Source organism: Peromyscus eremicus, unplaced genomic scaffold (genome assembly GCF_949786415.1).
Source record: "Peromyscus eremicus unplaced genomic scaffold, PerEre_H2_v1 PerEre#2#unplaced_178, whole genome shotgun sequence".
NCBI lineage: Eukaryota > Metazoa > Chordata > Mammalia > Rodentia > Cricetidae > Peromyscus > Peromyscus eremicus.
Genome location: NW_026734415.1, coordinates 169,402 through 183,280, shown reverse-complemented (window position 1 = coordinate 183,280; position 13,879 = coordinate 169,402).

Sequence of the window (13,879 nt, the reverse complement as noted above, 5' to 3'; positions counted from 1 at the left end):
AGACACAATAGTGGAAATAGATTCTTCAGTCAAAGAAAATGGTAAATCTAAAAAATTTCTACCAGAATATATCCAGGAAATCTGGGACACTGTGAAAAGACCAAACATGAGAATAATATGAATATTAGGATAAGAGACCCAGGTAAAAACTGCAGAGAATATATTTAAATAAAATCATAGAAGAAAAATTTTCCAACCTAAATAAGGATATGCCTATAAAGGTATAAGAAGCTTACAGAACATCTAATAGATTGCATCCCAAAAGAAAATCCCCTCACCACATAATAATCAAACACTGAGCATACAAAACAAAGAAAGAATATTAAAAGCAGCAAGGGAAAAGGCTAAGTGACATATAAAGGCAAAACTATTAGAATCACACTGACCTCTCAATGGACACCCTTAATTCCAGAGGGACCTGGACTGATGACTTGCAGACTACAAGAGACCATGGATGTCAGTCAAGACTACTATATCCAGCAAAAACTGTCAAACACTGTAGGTGGAAAAAGTAATATATTTCATAACAAAATCAAATTTAAACAATATCTATCCACAAACCAAGCCCTATAGAAGGTACTAGAAGGAAAACTCCAACTCCAGGAAGTTAACTACACCCAAAAAAACACAGACAATAGATAATCTCACACCAGCAAAACCCAAAGAAGGGAAGCACACAGACATACACAGATGCACACACACACACACACACACACACACACACACACACACAAACACACACACACACACACACACACACACACACACACACACACACTACAACTACCAACAAAATAACAGGAATTAACAATCATTGGTCATTAATATCCCTCAATATCAATGGACTCAATTCACCAATAAAACAGCATCCAACATTCTGCTGCATACAAGAAGCACATTTCAACATCAAAGATAGATATTACCTCTGAGTAAAGGGTTGGGGTTGGAAAAAGATTTTCCAATCAAATGGACCCAAGAAGAAAGCTGGTGTAGCTATCCCAATATCTAATAAAATAGACTTTCAACCAAAATTAATTGAAAGAGATAGAGAATGGCATTACATATCATCAAAGAAAAAATCCACCAAGATGATGTCTCAATTCTGAACAACTATGCCCCAAATGTAAAGGCACCCACATTTGTAATACAAGCAATACTAAAGCATTAAATCACTCATAGAGCCTCACAGAATAATAGTGGGAGACTTCAACACCCCACCCTCACCAATGGACTGATTATCCAGACAGAAACTAAACAGACAAATAATGGAAATAACAGACATTATAACTTAAATGTACCTAACAGATATCTACATGTTGGGCCCCATAAGGCCCAGGCTTAAGGCCCAGTGTAACTTCCTTAGCCTAGCTCAACTCTGGCGAGTGTCCTCGGACACAACTTCCACATACAAGTCACTCAGCACTGCTGGACCTAGAATCACCTCTGCCTAGTAACTGCTGAGATGGCATCATCTCATTGGCCTGCTATCCTTACCCAATCCCCCCATCACACCAACCTATACAAATCCACTCCTGATACAATAAAGTGAGTTTCTGCTTTGACCAGACTCCCGGCCCACTGTGCTTCTCTCCGATGGAATGGGGAGGTCTGGGCCGTGGATACTCATTATCCTGTTCAGCCCCAGGGAGAGATCAGCTGGACCTGTCCTGCCTTTACCCTACCTATCTGTCAGTCAGACTGACACCTACAGAACATTTCACCCAAACTCTGAACAACTCTCTACTGAGTTACCACTGGGTCAAGGAAGAAATAAAGAAAGAAGTTAAAGACTACCTAGAAGTCAATGAAAATTATGCACAACATACCCAACCTTATAGGACTTAATGAAAGCTGTGCTAAGAGTAAAGTTCATAGCACTAAGTGCCTTCATGAAAAATGTGGACAAATCCCATACTAATGACTTAAAAGCATACCTGAAAGCTCTAGAACAAAAAGAAGCAGACACACCTAAGAGAAGCAACCAAACTGAGAGCTGAAAAGAATAAAATAGAAACAACGCTCTCACAGAGCAGGGGAGGCCAGCTCCCAGATCTGCTCCAGGGCTAAGAAAAAGAAAGCCTCAGAGTACCAAGGGTTTAAGAAAAATTCTTGTCTGAAGGTTAGACCTTTTCTATTTGAGGGGGAAAATTAAAGAAACACAGATACTTTCTGATGGTAAATTTCTCTTTACTTCATCTTAAAAATTTCTCTCTAAAGAATCTCTCGTCACAGTTTCCTAATTGGCTCTTCACCCCTCCTCATTGCCTACTCAGCAGCTTCACTACTTCCCTTTCCACTCCCTCCACATCTATCCTACACCTTCCCTTGGGTCTCTCTCTCTCTCTCTCTCTCTCTCTCTCTCTCTCTCTCTCTCTCTCTCTCTCTCTCTGTACTGCCACTGCCCTGCTCATCGCTGCTCCTCTCCTTCGCTCCTCCCTCAGCCAAACGTGGGGCATTTATAAGGTACATTTTTGAGGTCTCAATCCATTCTCATAACACAAGTAAAGTCCCATAGATCCTCTTAGGCTAGGAATGTCACATAAACCAGGCAGTGAGCAAGTGCATGTCGCTCTAGTTGGTGAGGGTTCTCAGACAGTAAGTAATTGACTGAACCTTGAATTACTAAGAAAGTTGTGTCTAATAAGGTTGCTTCAGTTTTGACCTTGAATTATCAATCAACAACACCTGGGAAAATGACCTCATGTGTTTGTCCTAGGGGCAATCAGATATTCATCTCCAGAAGCAACCAGCCTGCTTTGAATCTGCCCTGAAGTCCAAAGTTAGCTGTCTGTGTAAAAGACTGTCTTTGTGACTGAGAATGCTGTTACTTTCCTGTGTCAGTTAAGAAAAATATTCTGGTATTATTTCTATCATCAGACTCATACAGCTTGAGCAGAAACAATCTTCTTGATTGTCCACAACTATAAATATGACCAAAGATGTAAAACACACTACCAATGGTAGTGGAAGGAACCCCACAGCTGTTCTTTTTAGGGAGTTAAGGTAGTGGCACATGAGAGAGTTACAGACGAAAAACAACTGGTATTCATAGCCAGTCACCCCATGGACTTTGCCAAGTGGGGCCACCCCAAAGACTTCCCCATGGGCTGTGCATAGTGGGGCTGGATGTTGTTTAGTGGGGCTGCTACATGGACTTTGCTAGTGGGGCTCTCCAACAAAGAGCTATACATCTGGTGGGTCAGTTTGTCAAACACTAGCTGTCACCTGCTACATATTCCCACAGTCTCTTTCACAACAAGAACAATACAAAGAAGCAATAAAGCAAAGAGTTGGTTCTTTGAGAAAAATCAACAAAATAGATAAAAACCTTATCCAAGCTAACTAAAAGGCAGAGAGAGAATAGCCAATTCAACAAAATCAGAAATGAAAAGGGGTACATAACAACAGACTCCAGGGAAATACAGAGAAAATTACCACATTTGCATCTCATCTCTATAACAACTCTTACTACAGAAGGCTTGGTATTTAATTATTCTCCTTCACATACTAAAAAATGAACATTAGAAAAATCCTCTGATTGATGCCCACCTGGGATACAAAGTGAGTTCCAGGAAAGGCGCAAAGCTACACAGAGAAACTCTGTCTCAAAAAAACCAATGGACTCAGTATTCCCCTTAAGAAAAGTAAAAAAGGGGAATGGATAGGTATAGGATATTAAGATAGATTATTGTATATACTAGTAAACTAATTTAGTAAAATATCAGCCTTAGATAAATTGCACTGTTATGGATTTCTGTATATTGATGCAAATGTAAACTATTTTTATATTCTTATTCCAAATAATTTGTATATTAGTACAAATACAGAACCATATTTGTTGTAATGTACAAATATTTCTACTCTTATTTGAAATGTTTGTATATTGATACAAATGTAAAATTATATTTGTCATACTGTATGTATGTTCTACTTCTGTTTAAGATATTTGGCATATTGATACATATTTAGGATTATTGTCATATTGCATATTGCACTATACATTCCTACCTCTGCTTTAGCTATTTTGTGTATTGTCACAATTTTGAGGTCATTGTCCTTTTACTATACATTTGCTTACAGTTTACCCTGTTTACACGAAGCCTTAATACTTAGGTTAGCTAGGTAGATAAGACTTATAGATTTATCTTGTCATCTCTATAGTTATATTAGTTAGGTTCTCCAGACTTACAGAAACATATGTCAGATGGATAGGTAGTCTTCAAACACTTCATAGACCTAGATAACATAGCATTTAAATGTTTTGATAACTTGGAACTCTGTTGATGTGAGACACGATTGCTCCTGGTAGCACCAATCTGATCCCAAGAGAATGTTGGGCTTCTGAGACATTTCCATTTGGAAGTTTGTCTTCTTCTTGGCACAAAATGGCCTGTTGGGCAAAGAACTGCCCTTGCCTTGACAGCTGACAGTAAAATGATCTGACAGATACTCTAGGCCTGTAGCCAATTTGAAGGCACCAACGATGCTAAGAAACTTTAGGTGACTGTCCAGGGTGCCAGGTGTCTCTGTCTACTCTTGCAAGACTCCTGAAAGTTGCTTGCATCCTTCTCCCATTTCTCGGGTATTATTATATTCCTTCCAGGTCTTTGATGGGATTGAAGACTAACAGTTATAGTTATAATCTTCCTGTATCTTAGCTAGGACATATTAAGTATTAGATTCAGGTTCTTTAGGATAGACACCTTTTGGAATGATCTCTGTAATGTGCCATTTACCTGTGCTCCAGACTTCTCTGGATTTTAATATTGTAGTATGTGTCTCTTGTTTGATGTTGTCCTTGTTGGTTGTGGATCCATCTTGTGTAGGTCCTTATCCTTTATTCCCGCTGGACAATATTTGATAATCATTCCTATTGTATATAGTTTTGTATTAGGTTAGAACTTTCTTATTTAGACAAAAGGGGGAGATGTAGTGGGTAGCTGTTCCAGCTTTGACCTTGAAGCAACTGGTCAGTGAGGTGGCTGATAACTGCCACACCTACCTATGACCTGCCCCTGGGGCATGGCTGAGATGGGAACTCTTAAGACCCAAGATTCATCTGTGCTGTGTGGTGGTATTGTGTTCCCAAAATATTGTGTACCCTAATAAATTTATCTGGGGTCAGAGAACAGACAGCCACTAGATACAAAAGCTAGGAAATGATGGCACTCACACCTTTAATCCTAGCATTCCAGAGGGAGAAATCCATCTGGGATCTCTGTGAGTTCAAGGCCACATTGGAAAGAGCCAGGCATGGTGGCACATGCCTTGAAATCCCAGGGAGTGAGTCTTTAATCTCAGGAAGTGATGGTAGAAAACAGAAAGGTATATAAGGCATGAGGACCAGAAACTAGAAGCATTTGGCCAGTTTAAGCATTTGGCTGATTAAGCTTTCAGGCATTGGAGCAACACAGTTCAGCTGAGATTCATTCTGGATGAGGACTCAGAGGCTTCCAGTCTGAGGAAACAGGACCAGCTGAGGAATTGGCAAGCTGAGATAGCTGTGGCTTGTTCTGTATCTCTGACCTTCCAGCAATTCACCCCAATAACTAGCCCCAGGTTTGAGTTTATTAATAAGACTCTCTAAGATTCCTGCTACTGTGCTGGCCCTCTTGGCTCCTGGTGACCCTGGATGCTGGATGGCAGACTGAGTCAGCGCTCTCCAGAGAATGCCGCTGAACTGCACCCCGCCCCTCCCAGACCCTGTAACCAACCCCTTTACTGGCTGTAAGATACCCCCAAATAAACCTCCTTTTGACTACATGGAATTGCCTTGTTAAATCCCCACATTAGCTAGGAGACATGGGTTTCTGAACAGGACTGCAAAACTGAACCAACCTAGATATGTTAGGGCTATCTTAACTTTAAAAAAGAAGACAAAAAATGTATTTTTCATGTGGAATCAAAATGCTTTGGAGCTTTGTTCCCACAAATGATGAGAGGCTGGGGATTCTTTCAGGAATGAGATGAATCAGTTTGATCAGGGGAGACCTCTTGAAACTTGACAGGTGATAACTATCAACAAAGGTTACTGCTGGTCTTCCCAGGAGTCCTTATCTCAATTTTTCACTCTAGGACCCTAAAGATACTTTGTCCACAAACAGCAGGAAGCAGTCTACAAAAAACTATGACTATATTCCTAAGAGTTGGAGGTATAGGTGGTTTTTGGTTTTTGGTGGGTTGTGGATTTTTGTTATCACTTATGGGAATATAGAATATTGATACAAAATTTAAAGTTATTTTCTTACATTGTGTATATGTTTCTACTTTTGTTTGAGGTATTGTACCTATGTAGTTTGTTTTAAAATGTAAGGTAAGCCGGGCGGTGGTGGCGCACGCCTTTAATCCCAGCACTCGGGAGGCAGAGCCAGGCAGATCTCTGTGAGTTCGAGGCCAGCCTGGGCTACCAAGTGAGTCCCAGGAAAGGCGCAAAGCTACACAAAGAAACCCTGTCTCGAAAAACCACAAAAAAATAAAAATAAAAAAAATAAAAAAAAATAAAATAAAATGTAAGGTAAAATTCTAGTTTTTGGAAGCTATTATTATGAACTACTTAAGATAATCAAGAACCAGAGGTCAGTAGTTAGTCATCTATAGCAATCACATTTGCAGATATATTAGGTATGCTTTCCAGATCATATAGAGAGAGATTTTAGATATATGGTCTTCAAGTACTTCAAAGACCTATAGAATATGGCATTTAAAATATTTTGTTAACTTAAAGTTTTTCATGACAATGAGAAACATCTGCTCCTGGAAGTGCAAATTTATTTCAGCGGTGATGGGCATTGAAGAAACTCCTTATAGAGTTTGCTTTCATTGTGGCAAGATTAGCCACACACTGGGCAAAGAAACTGCTCTTGCCTTTGACTGCTGACAATATACTGTGCAGACTGGATATGTAGGACACACAGGAAAAAGACTGTTGGATTTTGCCAAAACAAGGCAGGACAGTCCTTCAAAATTCCTGCTTCACAGAAGAGCCTGGCAATATTTTGCAGGACACACAGGAAAGTGAATGATGAACTTTACCAATAAAGGTGGAGCAGTCCTTCAAATTTCCTGCTTTACTAAAAAGTTTGCCAGATATTCTGGGCCTGTGGGCTGAAGATGGATGCCCAAACATTGCAGAGGAACTTTGGGTGACTGTCCAGGCAGTCAAATGTCTCTGTTGTTAGATAATATTACATCTTCCTGAGTCTTTGATGAAGTTGAAGACTAGATAATTATAGTTGCATTTTTCCTTAGTCACGATAGAAAGTAAATCACATATAAATTTTGGATTCACTAAGTTATAAGGGACTATGGGGGTCCAGCCCCTGATAGTCCCCTCCCAGGGTCTGGGAAGAATCTATAACCAGTTGATAATTAATCTTTGATGAAATGAAATGAATCTATGTACACAAAATTCCTTAGTCAATACATTTTATTATTCTGTCAGTTCTCTCTCTACAAGCTTATACTCTGCTCTCATTTTTAGCTCCTTTCTTGCCCAGTTTCTCTTTACATTTATTTGTTGTCCCCTCCAGGTTCTATCTTAATTCCTTCATCTAGTTCTGTCCCTTCTAGGTTCTCATCCATCTAGTTCTTTCCCATATCATCTCCTCTCCCATCTCCTTCTCTCTCATCTTGTTCTACCCCATCTGGCTCTTGCTCATCTTCCATCTCGTTCCTCTAGTCCTCTCTTCTAGCCCTTTAATCTAGTTCTTCCCCATCTCAGTTTGTTCCTCTCAAATTCTTACCCATCTAGTTCTTCCATTCTCTTTTCTCTTCTCCATCCTCCATTTTCCACGTTCTACCTAAGTCTCCCCAGAATCCAGTTATATCAAGCCCCTGGTCGAGCAAGGTCACCAGACTTGAATTCTACAGTGTCATAAAGGCAGGTAAGAATTTTTCCTCAGGCAGTGACCACCAGGCTTTCTTTTATAGTCTAAAATGGGAGTGGTAAAAGAGAAGGTCAACTGAGTACTAATGACTGGTTAGCATATTAAAAAAAGGGATCTATGTGCTCAGTCTACATTCCTATAAGTGGTTAGGAAAGAAGTTAGGGGTCTATTAGTAAGGTTGTATAAGAAAGGAGGGTCCAGGCTAAACTGTGTAAAGCTATTATTTAACGTCCACCTGACCTAGGTGGTATCTCCTTGTGGAATTTATCTTAAAACAGGAGACTTGCATGTGGGCTGTTATCACTGTTAGTCCTTCAAAGTGGCTAAGGGAGATATCTGATTCTAGAGAAAGCCTTTCCTGAGGCTGTTCTCCAAATACCTGGAATGTGTATGTCCAGAGAGTGATCGGTCCACACTGTTAGCCCTTCTTAGGGAAAAGTCAATTGGGAAAACTATGAAGGCACACATGATTTTCATAACAGAATACAGCTGATATATAACAAGCCAAATAACACCAAAAACTCCTTGGAATTTGGCTTCCTCTGGAGGAATTCCCTGATCCCTCCAGGTAGTGACTTTGCCATAACCAACTAAGTTCTTATGATATATTCCTGTGGCCTGCAGCACTAAGATAGGATAGATTATGGAGTATTTTCTTTAAATTTGCCAGACACAAATGAACTGAAATTCATTACATTGTGACTATAACCCTTACCTGATAATTGTTCTTATTGTATACAGTCTTAATATGTTAAAGTTAAAACCTTTCACTTTGTTTAGACAAAAAGGAGGAAATGTTGTAGAAAATAGGATCAGATGACAGAGACAGACTAGATTAGACATAGAGGGCAGGCAGTGGTGGCACATACCTAGCACACAGGAGGCAGAGATCAATCTGGATCTCTGTGAGTTCAAAGCCACACTGAACTATGTGAGATTGACTCAGTCTAGAAGAGAAAACAGAACCAGGCAGTGGTGACACACACCTTTAATCCCAGTACTGGGAAGCACACTCACCTTCAATCCCAGGAAGTGACATAACTAGGTGGAAAATGGGATATAAGGTGTGAAGACACAGGAACTAATGGCATTTCAGCTGAGACCCTTTTGGGTGAGGACTCAGAGGATTTCAGTCAGAGGATTTATGGAGTTGGCAAAGTGAGATGTGGCTGTGGCTTGCTCTGCTTCTCTGATCTTCAGGCAAGCTTTACTAGGGTACATAATATATCACTACAAATATTATTTTAAGGTATGTTACTTTTGTTTATGTTGCATTGTTTAACTCTGTTAAGCTGTGTTATTTTGTCTGTCTAAAACACCTGATGGTCTAATAAAGAGCAAAATGACCAATGGTGAGGCAGGAGAAAGGATAGGTAGGGCTGGCAGGTAGAGAGAAGTTATAGAAGGAGGAAATTGGGAGAAGAGAGAGGAGCCAGAGAAAGGGTAGACATCAGGGTCCAGCCACCCAACTACACAACTACCAAGCCGTAGAGTAAGAGTAAGATTTACAGAAGAAGAGAATGAGAAAAGCCCAGAGGCAAAAGGTAGAAGGGATAATTTAAAGTTAAGAAAACCTGGCTAGAAATAAGCTGGACATTTATAATTAAGTATAAGCTTCTGTGTGTTTTTTATTTGAAAGCTGGGTGGCAGGCCCCTCAAAAGAATACAAACCCACAACAACACTTCTAAGAGTACTAGGGCAATAAATATATCAGCAAAGGGGCTTGAGAGATGACTCATTGGGTAAGCACTTGCTATGCAAATGTGAGGACCAGAATGAAGTTCAGCTTCCCAGCCTTCTGGAGGCTCAGGCAGGAAATCCCTGGAACAAGCTGGCCAGACAGACTAGCAGGAATGTCAGGCTCTGGATTCAGTTAGAGACCCTGCCTCACGTATAAGATGGAAAACAATTGAAGATAATTCCAGCCATCAATTCTGGGTCTCTGAATACATGATTTATTTCTATAAATCTTACTCTCACTCCATAGCTGAATGGGTGCCTGGGTAGCTGGCCTCTGATGTCCTCCTCCTTCTCTCACTCCTTCTTCTCTTTTCTCCCAGATTTCTCCTATATATATATTCTCTCTGCCTGCCAGCCCTGCCTATCCTTTCTACTGCCAGCCCTACCTGCCTTGCTAGTAGCTGCTCAGTTCTTTATGAGACCATCAGGTGTTTTAGTCAGGCACACTAACACAGCTTCACAGAGTTAAACAAATACAACATAAACAAAAGTAACACACCTTTTTTCTACAACATTTGGGAGCTGGCTGGCAGGCCACCCAAAAGAGCAAAGAGCCAAGGAAGTAAAGAGAGTAAAACAAAATAAAACGAAAAAACTGCAAATAAATTTATGTAAATAAATATATTTATAAAAATTTACATAATATATAGATTTGTTTAAACGTGTCTTATATTTGGTTTACTTTTCAAATCTAGTGCCAGAAACTGAGATCAACAGGTATGTTGCCAAGGCACGTTGAGTTCTTTGAATAGAAGGAAATTGAGATGTCCCACAAACCAAAACTCTGTTTTCCTGTGTCCATTTTCTCCATTATCACAATCAATACAAATTAAGAATTCTTCCTTAAAGTCCACCAGAGAAATCAGAGGCTCTGTTTCCTAAAGCCTGACATAAAATCTAGATGTATTACACTTACCTTATCTTTCTTATTTCTCTGTGAAGCAGCAGTTAATAAGAAAATTGTCTGAGCTATCTTTACAAATAGATTAACAAAAGTCTCCTTCCAAAAGCAGGCCATACTCAAGAGGAAATGCTATAGACACATACCAGGAATAATCAGAGCAGAAAAACCCTAGCTGATTCCCTGGAGCCAAATAATGTATGCCCTTTGTTGTTCAATCTCTAACTCCATACATTGTCCAGCTGCTTCAAACCTTAGCACAAAAGTGGACGATTCTACCAAGGGGCTTTGTGTCTTGATTTATACTGACTCTGTTATAACATAAATTTTGATTAAATAAACCTATTTCTCTTTTCTACTGTCAACCTACCTTTGGCTATGGAAGTGTCAGTGGTGACCCCTGGGATATGGAGGGGGAGGTTACATATTTGTCTACCCTTTTATGTTGTTTATCACAAATGTTGAAATATCCATGTCATCTCTGAGTTTGATACAGTGTATACTCTGTTTCTTGGGACTTCTTTTTTTTTTTTTTTTGCTTTCTATTATGCCTATAATTTATTAGTTTTTGAAAGTTGAACAAGATATATCTGTAATGAAGTCTAAAGTATCAGAGGTTTATAGTAAATTTTAGGCTACCTTGTCTAAGACTTGTACTGTTAATATTTTCTATAGCTTAGCTGCTAAATGGTACAGTTTTGAGGTTTTTTTCTTTTTGTTTTATTTTGAGGGTTTCCCAAAGAACTTCCAGAATGACCCCTATTGGCTGCAGATGTCTGTTGTAGCCAATGTTTGGAGCTCTGTTAAAGTCCTGGGGAGCAGGAATTTGTCTATGCCCAAGATTAAATCTCAGTTTTCTTAGCAGGCATGTGTTCCCTATGGTATTTTGGTATTAGCTCATTTTCCCACTAGGCATTGCTAGAAGCAGGAGGCAGAAGCTGACTAACAACACTTTTTCTAGGCCAGATAAAGTTCCTAGAAGGAGCATCCTTTGAGGATAATCCCTTGTTACTGGGAAAACTTTGTGACATTCTCAAGTTGCTTCTTTCCTGACTTTTCTGCTGGAGTGCAGGGGTTTTTGTCTCTGCTCTCATCAGTAAGAACCTCATGAGGTTCTAGTAAAACCCATGCACTTTAAAGACTTTCTAGAAAAACAGCCCCACTATCTCAAGAAAACAGGCAATCAGCCTCCAGCCACTGTTCACTCCGGCTGTAATTCAGATGTTTTTGCCAGCTATGGCCCCTGTGATTTTTACTGCTGCTGGCCAAATCTCAGTGATGTTGTTTTTGCTCACCTTTCAGTTTTCTGACTGGGGGATTTTTCCTATGACCTTCACAGTCTGGTTGAATTAAGGAGGATGGACACAAGCTGAACATTTTTGTTTGTTTGTTTTAATATGAAGTCAATAGCAATGAATTCCATCTTATAAATATTTTTGAGTAGAAAATTATACTATTTTTTATAGTATATTAACAATATTATACAGAATGTAATTTCCCTTGGTATAGAATTTAAGCAATAGGTTAAAAGCTTGGATGATCACCTTCCTTTAAAATTTCCTTTTGTTCAGTTTAAGTTTACCCACTAAGCTCTTTACTCAATTATGTGCAGGAGATATTTCATTTATGCAATTTCCATGAAGTTTAAGTTGCATATATTTATAACACCTAATAAATTATATATTATATAAGCCACAGTATTATTTTTCATGGCTTTTTCTCTTCATTGTTACTACAATTTTGATTAGTTCTCTCTGGAAATATGTCTGTAGAAGACCTTAATATATACTTATTTATATTCACTGGCTGTAATTTATTAAGCAAATAGTCTTATGCATATAATTGATAACAATTTATATATTTCATTTTAGTTTTGCAACACAGGGTTTATTTGTACAGCCCAGGAACTAGCTCGGTAGACCAGGATGTTCTTCAACTCAGAGATCCACCTGTCTCTGCCTCCTAAGTGCTAGGATTACAGGCATGCACCACAACCATGTGGCAAAATTTTGTATTTTTAAGTATAATAACTTTACTCTTTTTTTTGAGTACTATTAGTCATAAAGCTGAAGATACTTGTTATTTTCCATAAGCTAAAAATAATGACTGATTTTATATTACTTAACTTCCTATATTCCACTAAAGGCACATAATTCATTGTGCTTCAGACATACTGCTTTTTAACTAGCTTCCTACATTTGTTACATTTTGGAGGATGCGAAGCAGTTTCACACAATGTGCTAAGGTACTCTGACCTAATAAAAAGGAGATTTAAAAATTAAGTACATTAAGTTGAAATAAGTCAAACATGGCAGTTTATTTGTAATTCTGAAACAAGTTAGAATATTGTTTTAAATAGCTGACACCCTTGTTTCAATATTAAATGCTGTAGCATTTCAGGGACAATAAATTGATCCTAGATGATTGTCAAAAGTGCTCCTATATTTATCAAAGTTCACTGAGGTGTATCCATTCTTACATCACTGCCAAAACCTTTCTTCACCACAGATAGGCTATACTGTTTCTCTATATCTCTTAGTCTGTCCCTTCTCCTTCCAAATTGATTCTTAAAAGCTGCTAATCATGTCACAGCTTACTTAAGACTGCAACATGTCTCACCCTACATTATTCAAAGCTTAAATATGTAAAAGTGACTTGCTAGGAATGGTGTGAAAGCTTAGGTTTTTCTTAATTGTCAGATCTCATTGTCCTTTGGTAATAATCTAACTGGAGTATTATTCATATTTTCATCTGCTTATCCCTCATGATAATGTTACACTATGTATTAGATTTCTTATAAATATAAAAAGTATCAGTGGAACAATTTAACAGAAAGAAAAACATATTTGGGCTCATGGTTTTAGAGGGCTTAGACTATGGTTACTTGGCCCAGTGCACTTGAGCAGAACATCCTGCTGGCAGAGTATATGAAAAATGAGAGCTGTTCACTTCATGGTATATGGGGAAGTAGAGTGAGAGGTGACAGACAGGGGAATATTACAGTGATCGAGGTCCTCCAGTTATGTCCCATTTCCTAAATAAAATTTTATAACTTCCCAAAGCAGTGCACCAGTAGGGGACCAGGCACTGAAAGCAGTAGGTCTGAAGGAAGAATGGTCTTCAGTCAATAACACAATGACTTCACTACACAGGGCATTAGTTATCTGATTACCATTCAATAATTAGCCTAACATGTAGTGATGCAAAACTACTAGGCTTACTGTTTCTTACAAGTCTCTAGATTTACTAAGAGGTCCCTTAAATCTCTATTATCTTAAGAAGACCTCAGTGATTTCCCATGGACTCAGTCACACATCTCTGTTCTGTACCAACACAATGAGCATATCTGTG